Source organism: Polypterus senegalus, chromosome 10, assembly GCF_016835505.1.
Source record: "Polypterus senegalus isolate Bchr_013 chromosome 10, ASM1683550v1, whole genome shotgun sequence".
NCBI lineage: Eukaryota > Metazoa > Chordata > Cladistia > Polypteriformes > Polypteridae > Polypterus > Polypterus senegalus.
This window is the reverse complement of record NC_053163.1, coordinates 73646837-73666517: the sequence shown is the minus strand read 5'-3', so window position 1 is coordinate 73666517 and position 19681 is coordinate 73646837. Positions and strand designations below refer to the sequence as shown.

The following is a 19681-nucleotide window of genomic DNA, read 5'->3' as shown; positions in this document are numbered from 1 at the left end:
TACAGAATTAATCATGTGATAGTCACATCGAAAAATAAAAAAGGGAGCTGCAAAGAAGCACGTTACTCTCCTAATGTGTGGCCTGCTTCAGCAACGGCATCTTGTCATGCTTTTGTATTGCCCTTTTGGATTTTTGGATTTTGACCGTTTGAACTTCTTTTTATCCTTTAGATCTGTTCAGTTCATCCGGATCTGCATCTGGATTTGTACTGGTGGTTTAGAGAGGGCAAACGTGATGCTCATGTGACACAATAAATTGTTAAAACAGAAGGAAGAGGAAAATGAATGAATTTAATTGAATCTACTTTTCAGTCTGTAAGCCAATTCCAACACAGGATCTCAGCATTAACACACCAAACATGTGTGAAAAGCATGCCCCCAGACGCAGACAGACAGACACCAGAATGTCCAAAATGCACACGTTTATTAAACACAACACCACAATTACTTATTCTTCAACAGTCTCAGTCTCTTTTCTTCTCTCAATGACCTCCACTTCCCTCCTCACAAGCTTCATCTCCTTCCTCCCAACTCTGGCTCAGCTTCTTGAGGGAGGCAGGCCCTTTTTATAATGACCCGGATAGGCTCCAGGTTTTCCACCTAACGTTACTTCCTGGTGTGGTGGAAGCACTCCGGGTGACCTTGGAATTTCTTCTGGCAGCACTTCCTGGTGTGGCGGAAGTGCTGTCATCCAAGGTTCCAACCATGTCCTGGCGGTCTCCAGGGAAAATATTGTCCCATTTCCGGTCCCCTGCTTCTTCTGGCGTCCCGGCAGGAACACATCCCTGGGAATCTATGACACATGACATTATTGAACAATACTTAAATGCAATGCCTCAAGACATAATCCCATGATCAGCTCTTATTATTTTGTGACATGTGGTGTGTTGTATAAAGGGACAGCAGTTATTTTAAAGCCATGACGGGGGTTTAAAAAACATGTAACATGTACTTTTAAAATTTGTCAACACAGACCTTTTCAATATTAAGTGCCATGATTTGACTTCACTTAGATTTCTTGTAGTTGTTTCTTGGCCTCAAAAATAATTAAGCTCTTGTTTTTGGGGTTTCTGTTGGACAGGGTACGTCAGCGGTTGAGCTCAGTTTTTATAGTTTGATGCATTTTCTTAGCATTTGTTTTAGAATTTTTTTTCCTGGGTCGCCATATTTCTTTTGTACAAATGCCACCAATTTTGTTGTGCAGATACTAGGCTGTTGGTAGGCTTAGCAGTAGAAGGTGCATGTTTTCATCACTGTGATGGGGTGCAGCTCTGTGTCAGACATTTCTAAAATTGTCTGGGTATACATATATCTTCAAAGAATTTTGCAAACATCTTCTTATTAGATTAGATTAGATTAGATCAACTTTATTGCTCCCATGGGGAAATTCAGATGCATATAATAGCAACATAAATAACAAGGATACAGACTCACAGGATAAATAAAACACCCAATCAAACAATGGACTGATAAATAAATAAATCAATAAAAACAAATTTAACAAGTACAGGGGGTGGAAGCACTGAATTGCCTTAGAGCAGTGGGCAGAAAGGACCCAAAGAGGCGTTTCTTAGCACACCGTCGTGGAATGAGCCTATGGCTAGAACTGCTCCTAGAGAGTGCCTTTTGGAGGGGATTTTTCATGATAGCATCTACTTTTGCCACAATCCTCTTCTCCACAACAGCTTGCAGTGTGTCCAGGTTTTGCCCTGTGATGGAGAAGGCTTTCTTGATAAGTTTGTTCATGCATTGTGCTTCTTTTGAGCTCAGGTTGCTGCCCCAGGAGACTGCAGCATCAAACACCACACTGGTTGCTATGGACTGATAGAACATTTCCAGCAACTTCTTGCACACATCTAAAGACCGGATTCTCCTTAGCAAGTACAGTCTGCTCTGGTGCTTCTGGTACAGTGCCACTGCGTTGTCAGACCAGCCCAGTTTGTTGTTTATGTGAACCTCCAGGTACTTGTAGCTCTGCACCACCTCCATGTCCTCCCTCTTAATGGTGACAGGTCTCAGAGGCTTCTTGGCACATTGGAGGTCCAAGTGGCTGATGTTGAATTGCAGGGTGCTGCCCCTGTACCACATGACAAAGTCCTATAGTCAGACTCATCTCCATTATTTAATGCAGCCTGTGATGGAGGAGTCATCTGAAAATTTCTGACGATGGCAAGTGTTGGTATTGTGCTTGAAATCTGTTATGTTGAGGGTGAACAGAAAGGGAGACTGGACAGTTCCCTGAGGTGCTCTAGCATTACACACCACATTTCTGACAGTCTGTCTGCCTCACAAACTGCTGCCTGTTGGTCAGGTAGTCCATGATCCAGGAGATTGTGGGGGTATCATGATGAAATGCCTTCTCCCAGTCAATTAGGCAGAATTGTGTTAAAGGCATTAGAAAAGTCAAAGACCATTATCCTGACTGTGGGGCAAACTGCAGAGGACCCCAATGTTCTGAAACCATGTTTTATAGCCTGCTTGTAGCTAGTGATAGTCCTCATGGCAGCGTAACTATCGTAAATATATATTAAGTTGATATCTTGGTTTTGACTCTTTTTGGTTACCTGACTTTGATTCTTCTTTCTCATTTTGGCTAACATAATAATCATCTTTCTGGACATTGACCCTCTTGCTATGTTCTTTTTGACCCCACAATTTTGTATTATGTTTTAGGGTTTGTTTAAATGCTCATTTTTATTCATTTAAGGTATCATATTTGCTTTTTTTGACTCGCTCTCCGTTAATTAAATCCCTTCTATAACTGTGCAGTCATTATAGTTAAGCAATTGTAAAACATGTTGATAATCACTGCCTTGTATTTCTCTTGTAGCACATACAAAACCTTTTTCCTGCCTCTTCTTGTAACTTTGCACATGATAGCTAAGTTTCCATCATAATCACTTATTTTTCTGCTCTGTGGCACATTGAAAGCTCTGAATAACTAATAATATGAAGTGGGGATGTAACTAAAAGTGTAACAGATTACAAAAATGACAGGCATGCAGAGGTGTCACTTGATGAAAAGAGAGATTTGACTGCCTGATAACATGTGAATGTTGCTGTACATGTAATTAAAAACTCTTTTCACCCTATAACAGAAATGGTGGCTCAGCATATTGAGTTAGCCTGGTATGGGGGGATTTCAGCACTGCAGCAGGTACGAAACATAATTTTTTATCGAAAGCAACCTGTTACTTACACAAAACGTGACAATTGGTGACAAAGTCCTGGAGAAGCACCGCTCTAGTTGTGATAGTAACACTTTGAAAGAGTAACCGCAGTACAGCAATACAAACGTTTGAACCACACCTTAAAAAAATACAGAAAGTCACACATTGAATCTTACATTATTTGCAGTTTTGTTCCCCCATTTTTGCAGATGAGCTGACTGTGGATTTCTAATATCTTAACTCCATAGATATTTGACTCATATTAAGATGTCATTGCTCTAACGTTTTCTTACTTTGTGGTGTGTTACATTCTCTTTCTAAACAAAGCCTCTGCTCAGATACATACACTCCTGCTATAAACTGGCACACATGAATGGCAAAGATATCATTTGCCATTCAAATTGTATGAAGGGACCTAAAGTGTATTGTGGAAAAGCACACACAGCTTATACTGTCAACATTCAGACTTGTAATTTTTGCCATATCCTAACCACCACATCTACATGAAGTTTTAGGAACTGGGATTAATAAGATCAAGTGAGTGTTTTTGATCTAATCTTTTATTGTGCGGTACTTTCATTGCGAAGCTTAATGTATTACCACTTTCCTCTTTAGGCTGACAGGAAGGGAAAATGATCAGGTCATCAAGAATCAAAGCACATCTGTGAAGGATGCCATAGTCCTCTTTGGGCCATTTTCTTTCTTTACAAACTGGGAAAGCTTTCATCAGACCTTTTTATTAACACTTGATTTTCAATCAGTTAAGGTAAAGTAGTAGCTTTGTGACTAAAGATCTGCGCTGGTATCTGCAAGGCTGTCTGCTCAAACCTTGATACTTCCAGAAGGGATCCTATTCTGTTGGGCTCTTAACCTGAAAACAGCTCAGGGACACTGTACAATGGCTAACCCTGTGCTCTGACTCCAAAAGGTCATGTAAGAAGTCACTTTCCCCTTGGGGATTAACAAAGTATAAAAAATCAGAATACCACTTTTGGCCAAATGGCTGTTTGTTTTTAGATTGTTTGCCCCTTTTCAATTCACCTAATATACTCATGTTCAAATGTTTGATGCCCGCTACCATGATGCAGTCAAAATCACTTCAGTCTTGCTTGTGCTTTCTCTTATTTACTTCATCAATGGTGTACTGGCACATGTGTATACACACAGGATTATTTCACTAGTGTAGCAGAATATTATATAGGAGTATCAGGCAGCCAAATTAAATTGGCAGTTCATTATTTAAGTAGAAACATGTAAACATCAATGTTAGATTAAGTAAGATTAATGGTTTCCTGTGCAAGCAACTGGAAATTAAGAAGTGGAATTTACAAGTGTGATGGTGTGTTGCTTTAATCAGAAAAACAAAATGTTGTCAGACATAACACTTGATTTCCTTATTTGTTTTAGTTGAGTGAAATTTAAAAAAACATGCATTCTTTGTCAAAGAAGAACAGGATCATAGGTATTCCGTTATGTGACAAGCCTCCAGTACACTGGGTAGCAATTAGGGGTGCCACCTTTTAATGTGGAGAAATAAGGGGCAACCTCTGGCATGATGCTCTAATAGATATAGATTTATTGAAAGCAAATACATCTGCCCTAAAAAAGGTTCCCACAAAAGTTCACGAAGGATATGAAAACACAGAACAAATCACTTTCCATATCAGTTCAATACGGAGAACATTTTTGTACTTTCCAATTACAGGACGATTAGGGTTAGGGTTGGGGTTTACGATGGAAATTCTTATGGCAACATCCCTGTGATAAGGTTCCAGTTTCTACATCTGCAGCACTGCATGAAAGTAGTAGCCCTGTTGGGGTCATTTGGTGCCGCTGTAGGGAGCTTCCAAGTGGAAGACTCCCCTGTCTTGTAGAAGTTCACTGCTCTGGCTTAAAAAGAAGCTCCTCTTATTTACCGATGTGAGCGAGAGAGGAGTGAAGCTGGACAAAACTCATCTGGCAAGGAGTGTCGGACTTAAAGGAAGGAGCCTTTGTTCTGTATTATACTGGAATTGTGAAGAAGCCTGTGAATGTGATTTTGGAGATTAAAATTTCTTGAGGGACGTAAAACTTGTGTTTGTAGCAATTGTGTTTGGGGTCTGGTGTTTTGGACAGCCACTATGGGCCACAACATATATTATGCATGCATATATAGTGAATTAAACACAAAAATGCAGATGAAGCATTGAGATCCTGAAGGTAACCCCATTTAATATCCAGCAAATTAAACATTCCCCATGCTTATGTGTCTGACATGAAATATATGCAGTACCATAAAAAAGTATTTGTCCTTGTCCTGATTTCCTCTATTTTTCCTTATTTATAACCTGTAATTATTTCTCATTTCCAAACTAATTTAGTGTAATGCAAAAACAACCCGAGTAAACACCATACAATTTTAAATGATTATTTGATTAATTGAAAGAAAAAAGTTTACCCACACCTATATCACCCATGTGAAAAAGTATTTGCCCCCGAAACAACAACTGCACTCAATCATTTCCGGTAACAGAAGATCAGTTTTTGGCATCACTATATATATAGAGAGTGATTTGTAGAGAGCAATGCAGATCCCTTAACCTCAGACACACCAATGCAGACAAAAGTCTCAGGTTCAAAAGACCTTTTCATTATTTCAGTACCTTTATAGGTGTCACCAAACGCTGCACATGCACGACTTGGCTGATGGTGTCTCATTGTAATATTCAACTATAGTTTGTTTTGAGATCAAGCAATGCAGTGATGGGTCTTTTGTCACAGTCTGTTCCTTAACTCTAAACTTTAGACTATGCACTCACTCTAGAAGTCACAGTATCCTCGCCAGGGCTACAGAGATTAGTGCAGCAGAAGCGTGCTTGGCTCATAAGCCAGAGGTCGATATTTTGAAACTGTTTTCTGCTCTGCTTCAAGTGCTGTGGGAAGAAATTGCCTCAGACACTTCTTCAACCATCATGGGGGTACTGTATATGGCTAATGTACAGCCATTAAATACCCCTCCAAATTTCCAAGTAGCTTCTGGTGTATGTGTAGATAATGACTTATTTGAGTCATATTGGCATCATGAAGTTAAAATGCTGCCTATTTTTGTGTCTTGTGTAATTGATGGCATGCATGCATGTGCTGACACCCCTGTCAGGATGGGTTCTGCTCCCTTACCTGGCCAGGAAGCAATGACAGTGAGGGTGCACAAAGAAGGGCAAGATGTTCCCTGCTATTGGCAGAAGATTGATATGCAGTTAGGCACATTGGCTTCATGGCAGAGATGGACTTAAGACCTAGCCGGGAGGTCAGTGGGATGGAAGGACATGGGGAGACAACCTTGTGTGGCTACATGCTACCCCAAAATGCTTGGTGGCAGCCTCCATGGACAATGCTACCTGTGCAGACACATGTAAGGTATGCTGAGATATGTAGTCCCATAGGGTAGCCTTGTAGGGTTCCACGGGAGCCACTGGGGGTGCTGTAGAGATTTGTCATCCCTACGTTGTGGAACTTCCATTGGACCCTGAAGTTCTTCCAATGTGCTATGACTCAATACTGGAAGTACTCAAGGGTCTGAGCTGCTTGGTCTCATCCAGGTGAGTTTGAGGTGGGTGTGGAGGATGGACAAATCTTGCCTGGGAAGTGTGGAGAAGAAAGAAAGAAAGAAAGAAAGAAAGAAAGAAAGAAAGAAAGAAAGAAAGAAAGAAAGAAAGAAAGAAAGAAAGAATCAGACAAGAGAACCATGTTTGTGATTACAAAGAAGCCTTTCGTAAATTTTTTTATTGAGTTTGAACCTGGGACTGTGAGGTTGTCTGTGAGGTTGTGTCTGGAGTGTGTGGTGCTGCAACACCCCTTACTAGTCACACTTGGCATTTACTATGACACTGAGGAGCTAATATGCCTCTTGTCAAACTAGTGAAAAAATCTGAGCGCCACAATCAGCTGCAGTTGTTCTCATATATGGCATCATATTAAAATAGATATGCATTATGAACAGCACGCTGTGCCACATGTGAGTAGCATGTGAGTTCACCTCAAAGTAGGCTGACCTCATTTTCATCTGTTCATTCACTGCAGAATCATCAGTTTTCAGCACACAAAATATCTGACAGTAAAGAACTGTCTACAGTTTGTTTCCACTGCAGATATTTCAACAAAATGAAAACTGTCTTAAGCCTTTGTCAAATCCAGTGGAGGGCTTGTGCTATTTTATTAGACCCTAATAGAGTTATAGCGTGTATAACAATTACCTTTTATAAAACACCTTTCATAAAGTCATCTGCTAAATAAATAAATGCCTTTCTTCTGGGCTTCATGGTTGGTCCTATTAATTAGCATTTGTTTCAGACTCAAAGACAGGCTGAATTTGCCTTCTTGTAGGCTATGTCTCCCTTAAGAAATGCCAACAAATTAAAAATTGATCAACAATAAAAGACTTGGAGCAAATCCAACAGAAGGAGGAGAAGGAGAGCACAGTATCTAGCTGCAGAACTTGGTCAATGTAAATTGGCCATGTTGTACTGGTAAAAGCCAATGTTTCTGGCCTGTACTGTGCCATGTTGGGCACCTAAGTACAGCAATGTTTCATGCCAGCAAACTACATGAATCAATATTCGAATGTTTCTACCCTGCCATTGGTACTGATGCAGTTCTTAGTCCTTATTATCTAATTTCCAGCTCTTCCTACTTGAATTTTAAACTTGAGATTTTCAACCACCTGTTGTTGGTACAGCTGTGGCACTTTCAGAAGCAAAGGACTGCTTACACTGATCACTTCCAAGTCTTGCATAAATCAGATTTTACAAGGATGGGCACCTTGCTTTGATATTTTTGTAATTACATAACATTACATTTTCAAACCTGTTTAATCCAGTTTAGAGCTGCATTATGGCATCAGGCACAAGGCAGGAATCAGTCCCATAGCCTACAATACTGTAACATTACACAGAACAAGTTAATCTAGAACATATTGTTAGGATATTAAAAAGAAAATCACACACCCGGACTGAAACTCTTGTAGAAATGTGAATGTGCAGATATCCAGTAATTCTGACATTCATGGTGAATGTCTTTTAGAACTGTAGGAGTGAAATTGGTTATGTATAATATATATATATATATATATGTACATTGTCTGCTTGCTAAACTAACAAATAAGACACCGTCTTCTAAATATTTCTTTATTTTTTCTACTTTATACTTGGCAGGCAGACCTAGTGCTGTTGTTAGATGTTTGTTCTTTCAATGGATATTTTTCACTTTTTAATCAGCCTCCCTTAAATAAAAGCAATATTAATTATTTTGAAAAAATTTACTATCTATCTATCTATCTATCTATCTATCTATCTATCTATCTATCTATCTATCTATCTATCTATCTATCTATCTATCTATCTATCTATCTGTCAACAGCAGATTGAGACATATTCAAACCCGTTCACTTTCTGTATGCTTTATTGTGTTGCAGATTTAATACTAAATGGATGTATTTGCCATTGTTGTCCATCAATCTACACCTGATAACCCATCATGACAAAGTGAAAACATGTTTCCTGTAAAGTTTTCAAATTTGCACTGAAATCTCATTCATATAAGTATACAGATCCTTTACTGTAGCCTTCCAAATTGTGGTCAGGTGTATTCTGTTTGCTTTATTGATCCTTGAGAGGTGTCAGGAACTTGATTGGAACCCACTTTTGAAAAAAAAACTGAAGTGATTGGACATTGTTAAGAAGTGAGGGGACACAAAGAAGGGCAAGATGTTCCCAGCTCTTGTCAAAAGTCATCTGCTAAATAAATAAATGCATTTCTTCTGTGCTTCACAGTTGTCCCTATGGATTAGCATTTGTTTCAGACTCTGCTACAATAGTTAGCTTTTCACATTATGCAATATAGCTCTGAATGGCTGCAGAAGCCACGTCTTGTATATAAGGTCCTACTATCCACACTGCATGTTGGGACAAAAACCAAGCTATGAAGTCCAAGGAAGTCTCTGTAGACCAATGCAATGTAACTATGGTGAGGCAAAGGGTATAAAATACTTTCTTTAGTTTTGACTTACCCCAGGAGCACAGTGGCATCAATAATTGCAAAATGGAAGAAGTTTGGAACCACCAAAATGAGTTGGATGTCCAGCCAAGCTGAGTAGCCATGCAAGAAAGGTCTTGGTCGGGGATGTGACCAAGAAACCAGTGGTTACTCTAAAAGAGCTTCAGAAATCCTTTGCTGAGATGGTAGAATCTATCAGAACCATGACCATCTTAGCAGCATGCCATCAATCAGGAATTTATGGCAGAGTTGCTAGATAGAAGCCAAATGGCATTTTCTGGTCTGAAGAGACAAAAATGTAACGATTTTGGCAAAACTCCAAACACTATGTATGGTGAAGACCAGGCACTGCTCACCACTTGCCTAAAGCCATCTCTACAGTGAAGCATTATGGTAGCAGCATCATGCTATGGTGGGGCTTCTCAGTGGCAGGGACATGCAGACTGTTCAGAATTGAGGGAAGGATGAATGCTGGCAAACACAGAATGGTCCTTGAAGAAAACCTGCTCCAGAGTGACCTCAGACTGGGGTGACAATTCACCTTTCACCTTTCACGACCCAAAGCATACATCCAAGACAATGGTGGAGTGACTTTGGGACACATTTCTGATGATTCTTGAGTAGCCCAGCCTAAGCCCAGATTTAAACCCTATGGAATATGTGTGGAGAGACCTGGATATGGTAGCTTATAGATATTTACCATTAAATCCAATGGATCTTGAGAGAATTAACTAGGAATATATGGATAAACTGCACAAATCCCAATGGGAAAATGACAAAGTGATTCCATTTAAAATTAAATGTACAGAACAATATGGTGTGCAGAAAGTGAAGGGTTCTGAATATGTGATAAACCCACTGTGTCCATTTCTCTATCATTATATTTCAATACAGCTCTCCACGAACAAAGCTTAGCATTTAAAAAACACAACTTTATGCTACGTACACCTCAGATTTAATGAAGACATAAACTTTAGCTAATTTTAAATGTAATAATAAAGCAGGTGCCTCAAGAAGAAGGGGGGCTTTTCTCACTTGCCTGTTTTTGTTTATGAGCTCTCTTCGGCTGCTAGGCATTTGATGTCATCAGCTATGTCAGAAGGCACCAGCATTGTGGTTTAGACACTCACTTCCCCTGTTGAACTGTGCATGTTCTTCATTATTTTGCAATATTCTTACATGTAAAGCGAGCTCATCTAGACAGCGGTGAAGGTAAGGGCGGGAAAGCATGTCTGCTTTACAAATTATCTTGGTTATTTTTTCTTCATGTTAAGACATTCATGTGATGGGTCAGAGTAAAAAATGCATGTGCAGCAGCTAAGAAGAAAGCGTGGCGGCATGTGTGCTGCCTTAGCGGTGGTGAAACAGTATTTAGTGAAGCTTTTAAAATCTAATCTGATGGCTCATTGTGTTAATGTTGCTGGACTTTGAAAATTCAATTTAGCAGTTTAAAATAAAACAATATTAAAATGCAACCACCTTAGAACTTGTGATTTGAAAATGAAAGTGACAGGCCATGGCATCTAATTTATGTTGTTGTTCTTATCACACATTAACGGTCTGAATGATCTCGTGGGATGAAAGATTTTCTCAACTGAAAGCCTCATGCTTAGTTTGCAGACCTGTTAATGTTTCTGTATTGCTTTCAGCAATTTTTTTTAACGAGAGATCTTTTCCTAATAGCCCATGCTCCATCTTGTAACATCTGAAATATTGCAATGCATATATTTATTTGCCAAGGAGATGAACTTTTCACAGGAAAAAAAAAAGTAATGCAGATCAAGTTTTATTATTTTACTGTAGGTGAATGTCCGCCGTTTCAGTCTTTTTAGTATGGTGAAAGATACTACCTCAGAGAGTATAACATCTTTAAAGATGGACTTCACGGCACATGTCAGGTTAAGCAGGTTTCATAAAGTCACAGAGTGAGCACGTCTGAGTGTGTGGACTCATTCATGTACGTCCATTGCTTTAAGCCAAATCTAATTCTCTTGTCATTTCTAAAAATGGTGGATTGTAGGATTTCTCAAAGGAGTCAGCAATAAGCAATGTAAAGAGTACATGAAGCAACATAGTGGAAAATATCATTATGAAAGATATTTCATGCTAAATCCTTCTTGTTGAATGATGGATAAATTACTGTGCTGCTTTTGCATTGTATAAAGAATGCTGTGAATTTACGTTTTAGTGGCTTACCAACTATTCCTATGCATTATACTCATAAGATGTTACTTGTAGTAAAAAGAAACATATTTAAGGTATTAGAGTTGATTTTTTTTAAATAATAAAAAAATATGTTTACATAAAAATTTCTGGGCGGCATGGTGGTGCAGTGGTAGCACTGCTGCCTCACGGTTAGGAGACCTGGGTTCGCTTTCCGGGTCCTCCCTGCGTGAAGTTTGCATGTTCTCCCCGTGTCTGCGTGGGTTTCCTCCCACAGTCCAAAGACATGCAGGTTAGGTGCATTGGCGATTCTAAATTGTGCTTGGTGTGTGGGTGTGCATGTGGGCTGGTGCCCTGCCTGGGGATTTGTTCCTGCCTTGTGCCCTGTATTGGCTGGGATTGGCTCCAGCAGACCTCAGTGACCCTGTGTTAGGATATAGTGGGTTGGATAATGGATAGATGGATAAAAAATCTGTAGAATTATAAAAAAACACTTGGGTGTGATTCTTTTTTTATCTATGAATTTATTGAAGCAGCATATGCAAAATATGCAATAACAACAACATTTATTTATAGTGCATTTTCATACATGCAAGCAGCTCTAAGCACCATAATAATAATGGCTAATTAGAGTCACAAAAGTAAGTAAAAATCTGAAGAACTATTTATAACAGGTTGTATAAAACAGCAGAAAATGAAAATGTCTACCTTAATTACAATAGTTGTAGTTAGCTGGTCATAGAATACAGGAAAATAGCAACTTCAGCTTTCTGGATGCTGGACAAAATAAACCTGTGGGAGTTTCAAAGCCAAAAGCTTCTGGTCATTCTATAGTTCTTAAATGTGTCACCAGCAGGACAACGCTTTTTTAGAGTTTTCTTCATCTTCTAAACATCACAAGGTGCTGTGGATATGCATACTTAGGCCAGAGGGCAGTGAAGTATAGTGCCACCATCAAGTTACAAAGAAAACACACAAAAGTGGTGATTAACAATATAAAACTAAAATTTCAATAAAGTTGAATTTTATAAACAGGACCAATATTCACTTCCCTCAGTGTGAGAGAATACTAGTGAGTTTTTTTTTTTTTTACAATATTAAGAAAAAGCCACATTAATAGATGGGTTTCTTGCAGTTTTCAACTGCACTGGGCCTAAAACATTTTAGATTTTTGGTGCATAAAAACCAAATGTCACCTATCCAGTACTTTTATGCCTCCCTCTTGGAATACCGATCAAGTCAGAGTTAGAGATTATGATTAGGAATGCAGGAGAACAGTCAGACCAAAATATAAGAAGGTGCTCAATTGTTTAGAGCCTTATATCCAATTAAAAGTATTTTAAGATCAATCCTAAGGGACACTGGTAGCCAGTGTAAAGATGCTAAGACTTTGGTGAGATAGGCACAGATTATCTCTTTTGTTAAGATTCTTCCTGCTGCACTGTGGTCTAATTGCAGCTGACTCTTATCTTTTTTTCAGTTATTCTTGACAGGAGTGGATCACAATAATCTGCACAGCTAAAGACAAAAACATTTACTAACTTCTCATAACTTACAGTGACATAAAAGATCTAAATCATGTGACATTTGTTAAATAAAACATGCAGTCTTAAAGATATCCTTAATGCATGATTTGAAGTACAGCTCTGTATCTAAAATAATGCTTAAATTCTTTACTGCTGGCCTTATTTGTAAAGCCAAGAGGTGTAGTTTATTTCTAAAGTCTTAAGGTTTCTAAACTATATTCTTTAATTTTTTCAATAATAAAAAATGAGTAAAACAAAATGAAAATTAATGATTTGTGTTGTAAAAATGTAAACACTGAATTAGACGTGTATATATACAATCTATGCTACCAGTCTGAGACGGGTTGAAATCTAAATAATCAGCGACGACCTCAGCATTAACATCTGCAGTGCACCATGCTATGCATATGTCTGTTATATGCCATTTGGTATGGGATTCCTAAAAGCAGGTTTAATGTTTCTGATGCACCATCTGTTGGAATGACAGAGACATAGCAACCAGACGGATACACTGACAAACATAGAAACTTATCCTTTTATTAGGGTGAATATATCTTGTGGTCGATGGAAGGATTGCAGGTCAACAAGTAGAAATGTTGGGGTGCAAGAAAAAGGGTTTTCTTCATCTAGTGAACCTCTCTTGGTTTGCAAAGTCTGCTTTTAGTCACTGTGGCTAGGAGCTCTGTCGTGTGGTGCACTCTTGTATTGAGTGATGCCTTCTTCTGGGCTCGGTGGGGTATATAGCTGGGGCTCCAGAAGGGGTGGAATCAAATGGCCTAACTAAGCATTTTCTCAGCACAGTGGAAGAACAGAAGATAAGGTTAGTACTAGCCACCCTCTTGACCTAGAGTGGTAGTACATACCTCAGATGAGTCTGGAGGATGATCCACTGATGTACATGCATGACTATAGTTTGCACTGTACATATATATATATTATTATTTACAATATAGAGGTACTCCCAGAATATTGTGGTCATCCGAGGGAATGACAGGCTCGACAGAATTTCAGTTCTGGAATACCGTTCTGGTTGTCCCCATTTACTTAAAGGTTTAAAGAAAAAATTACGTGAAAATGAAACAAAAACTGTTGCCAACAAATTAGCATGACTGGATCAATTCTAATCACGTCTTCATCTAATGTGATGGAGGAGCTCCTTTGCTCTGGTCACTTAGATGAGAAGTAATGCCTCCTACCAGGTGGTTGTGCTTTTATGGCCCAAGACTGGAAGGAGTGGATTCTCTGAACTGTGGAATAAAAATAAGGCAAGTTAGTTAGCGGCAGCAACAGCGTCTCGGACCAGGGCTGGAACAACATACCCAGGAAGAAGTTGGAGGATGACCCACATGACATTATGTATTGCAAAGTTAAATAGAAATTCTTCTTCATTGCTGAATGAATGTATGTGATATCCAGTATCCACAAGTTGCTGTAGCTGGAATTCTGAGACCATTCAAATGAGATGAGATGTATAAATGAATCTAGGCATACATGGCATACCGCATAAAAGTAAATGCAAATATAACTGAAAGTTTGATGTACATTTTGGGGTCTGTATGAATATTATTAGATGATATTTAAAAATATTTTTTTGAGACTTTAAGCTTTGTAAATTAAAAAAAGAAAATGATAACAAAAAATGTAGGCAGAGAGTATCACCTCAAATTAATACATTTAAGGAAGTGAAAGTGACTCACAATATTTTTTTTTTTTGCAAACTTACATTATATAAAGATAAAAGACATAAGGTATCAGTTTTCTTATTTGAAACAATTGCTTTCATAAAGGCAGGAGTCATCGGAATTTTTTAAATTTAAATCATATGTTTAAAAATAAATTAGCCACATTTGTATTTTTTTTTTTTTTTTTGCTCATCAGTGTTTAGAAGGGCCCACACGGCTTCACTTATTTTAAAATATGCAAGAGTGTGCTAGATAAGAAACATCATGTAATCCACCCATCCAAGTACCCAACCATTTCTTAACCTAGTTATTCCAATTTGTGGTTATGCACCAGAGCCCATGCAGGGTAAAACCCACACACAACTACACAACGAATGCACTAAGCAGTTCTTAAAATTCATTTTTGAAAGCACTTGCATATTTCAAGCTCTTAGAAACTGCTAGTCTACAAACTATGAAACCTTTAAAAAATGTAATTGTCAAGACTTCGTGCTTTCTTAGTTTATTTCAAAACTTGTTTGCAGTTCTAAGTCACTAGAGATCTCAAAACCAGGTTTCGATGAAGATCACTCATGAAAACACATCAATCATAAGTAAGTTCAAAAGAGAGTGATGTCAGTGGATGTCTTCAAACCTATTATCTCTGCACTCGTTCATTGGATTTGTTTCTTTTGCTGCATTCAGAACAGATCAAGACGTGTGACTGACTCTCAGTTCCTGCAGTTAATTCCAATATTATTCATGACAGTGGTTTGAACTTTAAATCTAATATTTCAGCTTTGGTCAGAAATGTCATGTTAACAACAAGGTTTTATCACAGAGTTCAAACATGCAGGATACTAACGTACTGAACCTTTTGTCACCTTTTGCTGCATATCTTTTCAACACAGTTGTTCCACAAAATGTTTGACTGATTATTCCATCCACAAAGCTCCCTCACTGATAATTTAATTTTCGTAGCTAAAGTGCTGCTCTTAATCTTTGTTGCTTACATTCAAGCAGTAATATAAAAATGACCTGTTTTTACTGCATATTGAAACTCGTATTATATGATTGTAGTGTTTTATATGAGCACTGCTTACATTTGACATCTTCTTGAATTTAATCTTCTGTTGATGCTACTGGTCCTCATTATTAACTCGGCTGACCCTCCTTTTAAGGTGACCACTTCTTAAGGCAATTTAATATGTAGATCAATTTGATATTTTATACAAACTCATTAATTTGGTTATATTGCATTTGAGCGGTATTACTTTAATACTCGTAGTTTGTTATTTTTGTGATGAAATTTAAACTTTTTTTCTATATTGAGGTCACCCTTTTGAACCCCCCTGATATTTACTACGCGGTGCGGCATTTGTACTCCATCAACATTAATTATTTCCAGAGACATCATTTTGTCTATTTTTCCAGCGCATCGCGCACAAAAGCAAGGGAACGATGGGAGCACCAGAACTCTGCTCACATCATGTCGCTTTGTACCGCAAGCTGCAAGTAGTAAGTCTGTGATAAGCGGAGTACCGCTACGCTTTCCACTCACGGGACGGAAGGGCAATCCCGACCGCTTTTATATAGTAAGAAAGAAGAAGAAGATATCGCACAGTCTGGAGTAGAAAATCATCTTTTACCTGGAAAAACGAAACTACAAATCCCATCGTGCATTGCAAAATGGACACGGCGTGTGTGACACGCGTAGCACTCACAGGACCGAAGGACAATCCCGACCGCTTTTATATAGAAGAATTACTTATCGTGTTGCTTTCAAGATGACAGGGACTTTATATTTGAATGTCTAACTATTGAAAGTGTATGTGATGTTTGATAAGTCCTCCGCATGCCACCTTGATAATAAATGTCAAATAATATTTTAGTTTATTTTTGCGTAGCACTCTTCACTTAAATGCAGGCACAGAATGCTGTAATATGGTGACAGGTAGATACAAATAGAAACTTTACAAATTATGAGTTACATAATAAGTACATATAAAGACACAGAATGGTTACAAAGATGGGAAGAGAAAGTGCTTTGAAATGGATTAACATAAAAGGAACCCAGCTCTATCTGCCCTATTGTTAAACTATGTCCAGATGACAATGGAGGAGAGGAAAACAAAAACTCCAGTTAGCAACACTCCTAGAGAAAATAAACCTTTGAGGATCCATCATAGCAGACAGAGTCAGAAAGAGTCAAAGTCCTGGAACCCTAGGCCAACTGGCCGCCCACTCCTTCTCAACTACTTGTGTGTTGCAACTGTTATGCCTAATATGGAAATGGGGGAGCTCAAAGGCAGGATTTAGCCAGACCAGTAGAGACAAACATCAAAAAGAAGTAGGGGTCGTTACTCAGAGATCAAAATAAAGAAAATATCAAAGCCCAAATAGAATTTAAGAAATTAGAAGTTATAAACATGTCAAAGAATCCCGAATCTTCTTATATATTACGCTATCATAGCTGGCTGTCTGTCCAGGATTTGAAATCACCTGAGGCTCTATTGACCTGAAATTTGGTACACATATACTACGTGACGTCAACTATCCGAGTGATGATTGACCTCCAAGATTATTCCTCTTTTTATTTTTATTTTATTTTATTGTACAATCCACTCTTGGCAGCGGCCATGCGACGCATGCATACGGGCGCCGTTCTCATCCCTACCACCTTCACTGCCCCTTCCCGTACCTCTTCATATCTTAAATCATTCTTGAGGCAGATTGAAGATTTAAGTGCCAGCTTAAATGAAAAATTAAGGAACACGTACTAAGTAATTGTAACACAAACACTGACTTAATCAGATTTAATGTGAAAAGATGAAAGAAGAGATGAAGCAGGCCGCTAGGGTGGAGAAAAGAAGAGCTGCTCAGGAAACAGCAAGCCCATCATCCTCTGAGCAAACGAATGCTAAATGTGCAGAGAAAGAGGATGAAAACTAGGAATGCTCAAGTCAAGTGTATTCACTGCACTTCAACTCTATCCCATCAATGAGCTAACACCCTGACTCATTTAATTTACCTATCCATAAATTTGGATGTCAGTGATAATACACTGTCAATCTTAAATAATGTGATGATGTCACACATAGATAGATAGATAGATAGATAGATAGATAGATAGATAGATAGATAGATAGATAGATAGATAGATAGATAGATAGATAGATAGATAGATAGATAGATAGATAGATAGATAGATACTTTATTAATCCCAAGGGGAAATTGACAACAAAAAGGGGAAATCTACTGGATGCCATCTCCAAAAACAACATGGCCACAGCTATCTGAAAACACAAAACATGGATGAATGTGAGCAAAAAACATAATGAGTATGCATTAATATTACCAAAACAATGTTCAAATATAATAATAAGGATAAAACAAAAATGCAAATACAACAAAACCAATATGGGTTCTACATAGAGCAAAACGTTTGAAATCTTGACAGTCATTGATGAGAAAAATGATTTTTGGGAAGCTGGATTGGCAACAAAACTTAGTGATTGCAAAGATTTTTGAATGTGAATGTCGCAAAGAGTAAGGCCAGTAGTCCCTGTCAAGAAGCATTTTTGTGTTTAAATCTGCATACATCGGCCTGTCATTCAGTCTTTAAATAAAGTTCTCTAGATAAAAAAAATCACAGGACTCATTTCCTGTTAAATGTAGAAGCCATTTGACCCATGAGACATGTGTAGCGATTGTTCAGGTAGCACAATGTTTTCTTTGCCAATTATGACGAGAGACAGAAATAATACTTGGTACATTTCTCCAAGGCTCCTGGAATATGGATAACCTCAGCCTCATCTACAGGAATCTAGAAACAGGATTAGAAACAGAAAAAATAGGAAAGCTAGGAAACACAAGGTTGTAATGTGCATGTTTGTGTATTTTGGTATGGAAAAATAGGCACCATATCACATTAAAAAAACACACACACACATGTTTTGCTCTGTGATTTGAATGAGCCATAAAATATCATTTTTCTTACTGATGTGCTATGGATTACCCACATTATGCAGCTGCAGACACAACAATATTCTTTGTTTTCTGTATAAAAAACTTGAAAAATGAAAAAAGCCTTTGTAAATGAGTTTAACATTTTACATTCACAAAATTGCATGCTAGACAAATTTTGTGTCAGTGTCATGAAAATGTATGCAAAACTTGTCTGTTTCACTCATTACTAATAACAGTAACTTTCCCCAAATAGGTTTACTACCATGTCTTCCCACCCTATCTTCACATCCTCCTTCATGTCTTTTGTTGTTTGGCCTCACCTCCAACTTTTAGTTGCATGGAAGTGCAACTAAAAGATATAACATCTGACGGCCATTTCAGGCCACATGCCTTATTTAAACTGAATTCTGAACACCTTTAGTTAAACTCAGTCATGGAAACGTTTCAATGTCTGTGATTTGGCTTGTTTAGATTTCAATAGCTAATGCCTTTTTCTATGACATGTCTTCACCTACTTCTTCTTACTTCAGCTTTTAAACATTTTTGTTTTCCATTTACCTTCTTCTCCTCTCCCACTAGTGGTCAGTGTAATTCATATGAATCCACTGATTAATAATACCAACATCTATGTAAGCCCTGCTACCTTCATGCAGGTTTTTCATGCTCATAAACATCCCTCATCCAAAAATTAGATTACGCAGTATTTTGATCACTTGTAGTTTTAATGGATTTTGAGGTCAGGTGTCCACTAAAAGCAGTAGATAAATATCTACAGTATCTGAAGGACAACAGAAAATATGGCTTATTGGTGAAGTTAGTTTACGTGTAGGTTTCTAAATGACTTTTATTTCCTAGCTTACCTTCATCTTGCTAGATTTCCTATTGTCTGCAGCCTACATTTAGGTGCTAAAATATCTTACATATTGAAAGTGCCATGGAGGAAGGACAGGTGTCCTGGCTGTGATGGAGAATGATTTCTTGCCCAGCCAGGAGGCCATAGGACTGCAAGAATAGAAACTTAATCTGGCCATAATGCCTGATAATCTTCATTCCTGAACTGGGATAGAAGAGCAAAGGCTGTGCCTGTCAAATGTGGATGCCGGGAGCAGTTCATTCCCCCACATGACAGGTGACAGTGTTCCTCTTGGCAGAACCCAGTTAG

The 19681-nt window shown here is 38.2% G+C and overlaps 1 protein-coding gene across 2 annotated transcripts in view; it reads left to right on the top strand.

The window, feature by feature from the left end:
- The window catches only part of p2ry10 (P2Y receptor family member 10), a 55035-nt gene that overhangs the window by 22499 nt on the left and 12855 nt on the right, over window positions 1-19681 (top strand). The window contains exon 1 of one of the 2 annotated variants that reach the window (XM_039765971.1): window positions 10338-10412. The exons of the other annotated variant lie outside the window; for it this stretch is intronic. The gene's annotated coding sequence lies outside the window, so the exon portion shown is untranslated. Of the gene's footprint in view, window positions 1-10337; window positions 10413-19681 lie in introns of those variants that run through there. 2 annotated transcript variants of the gene reach the window in all.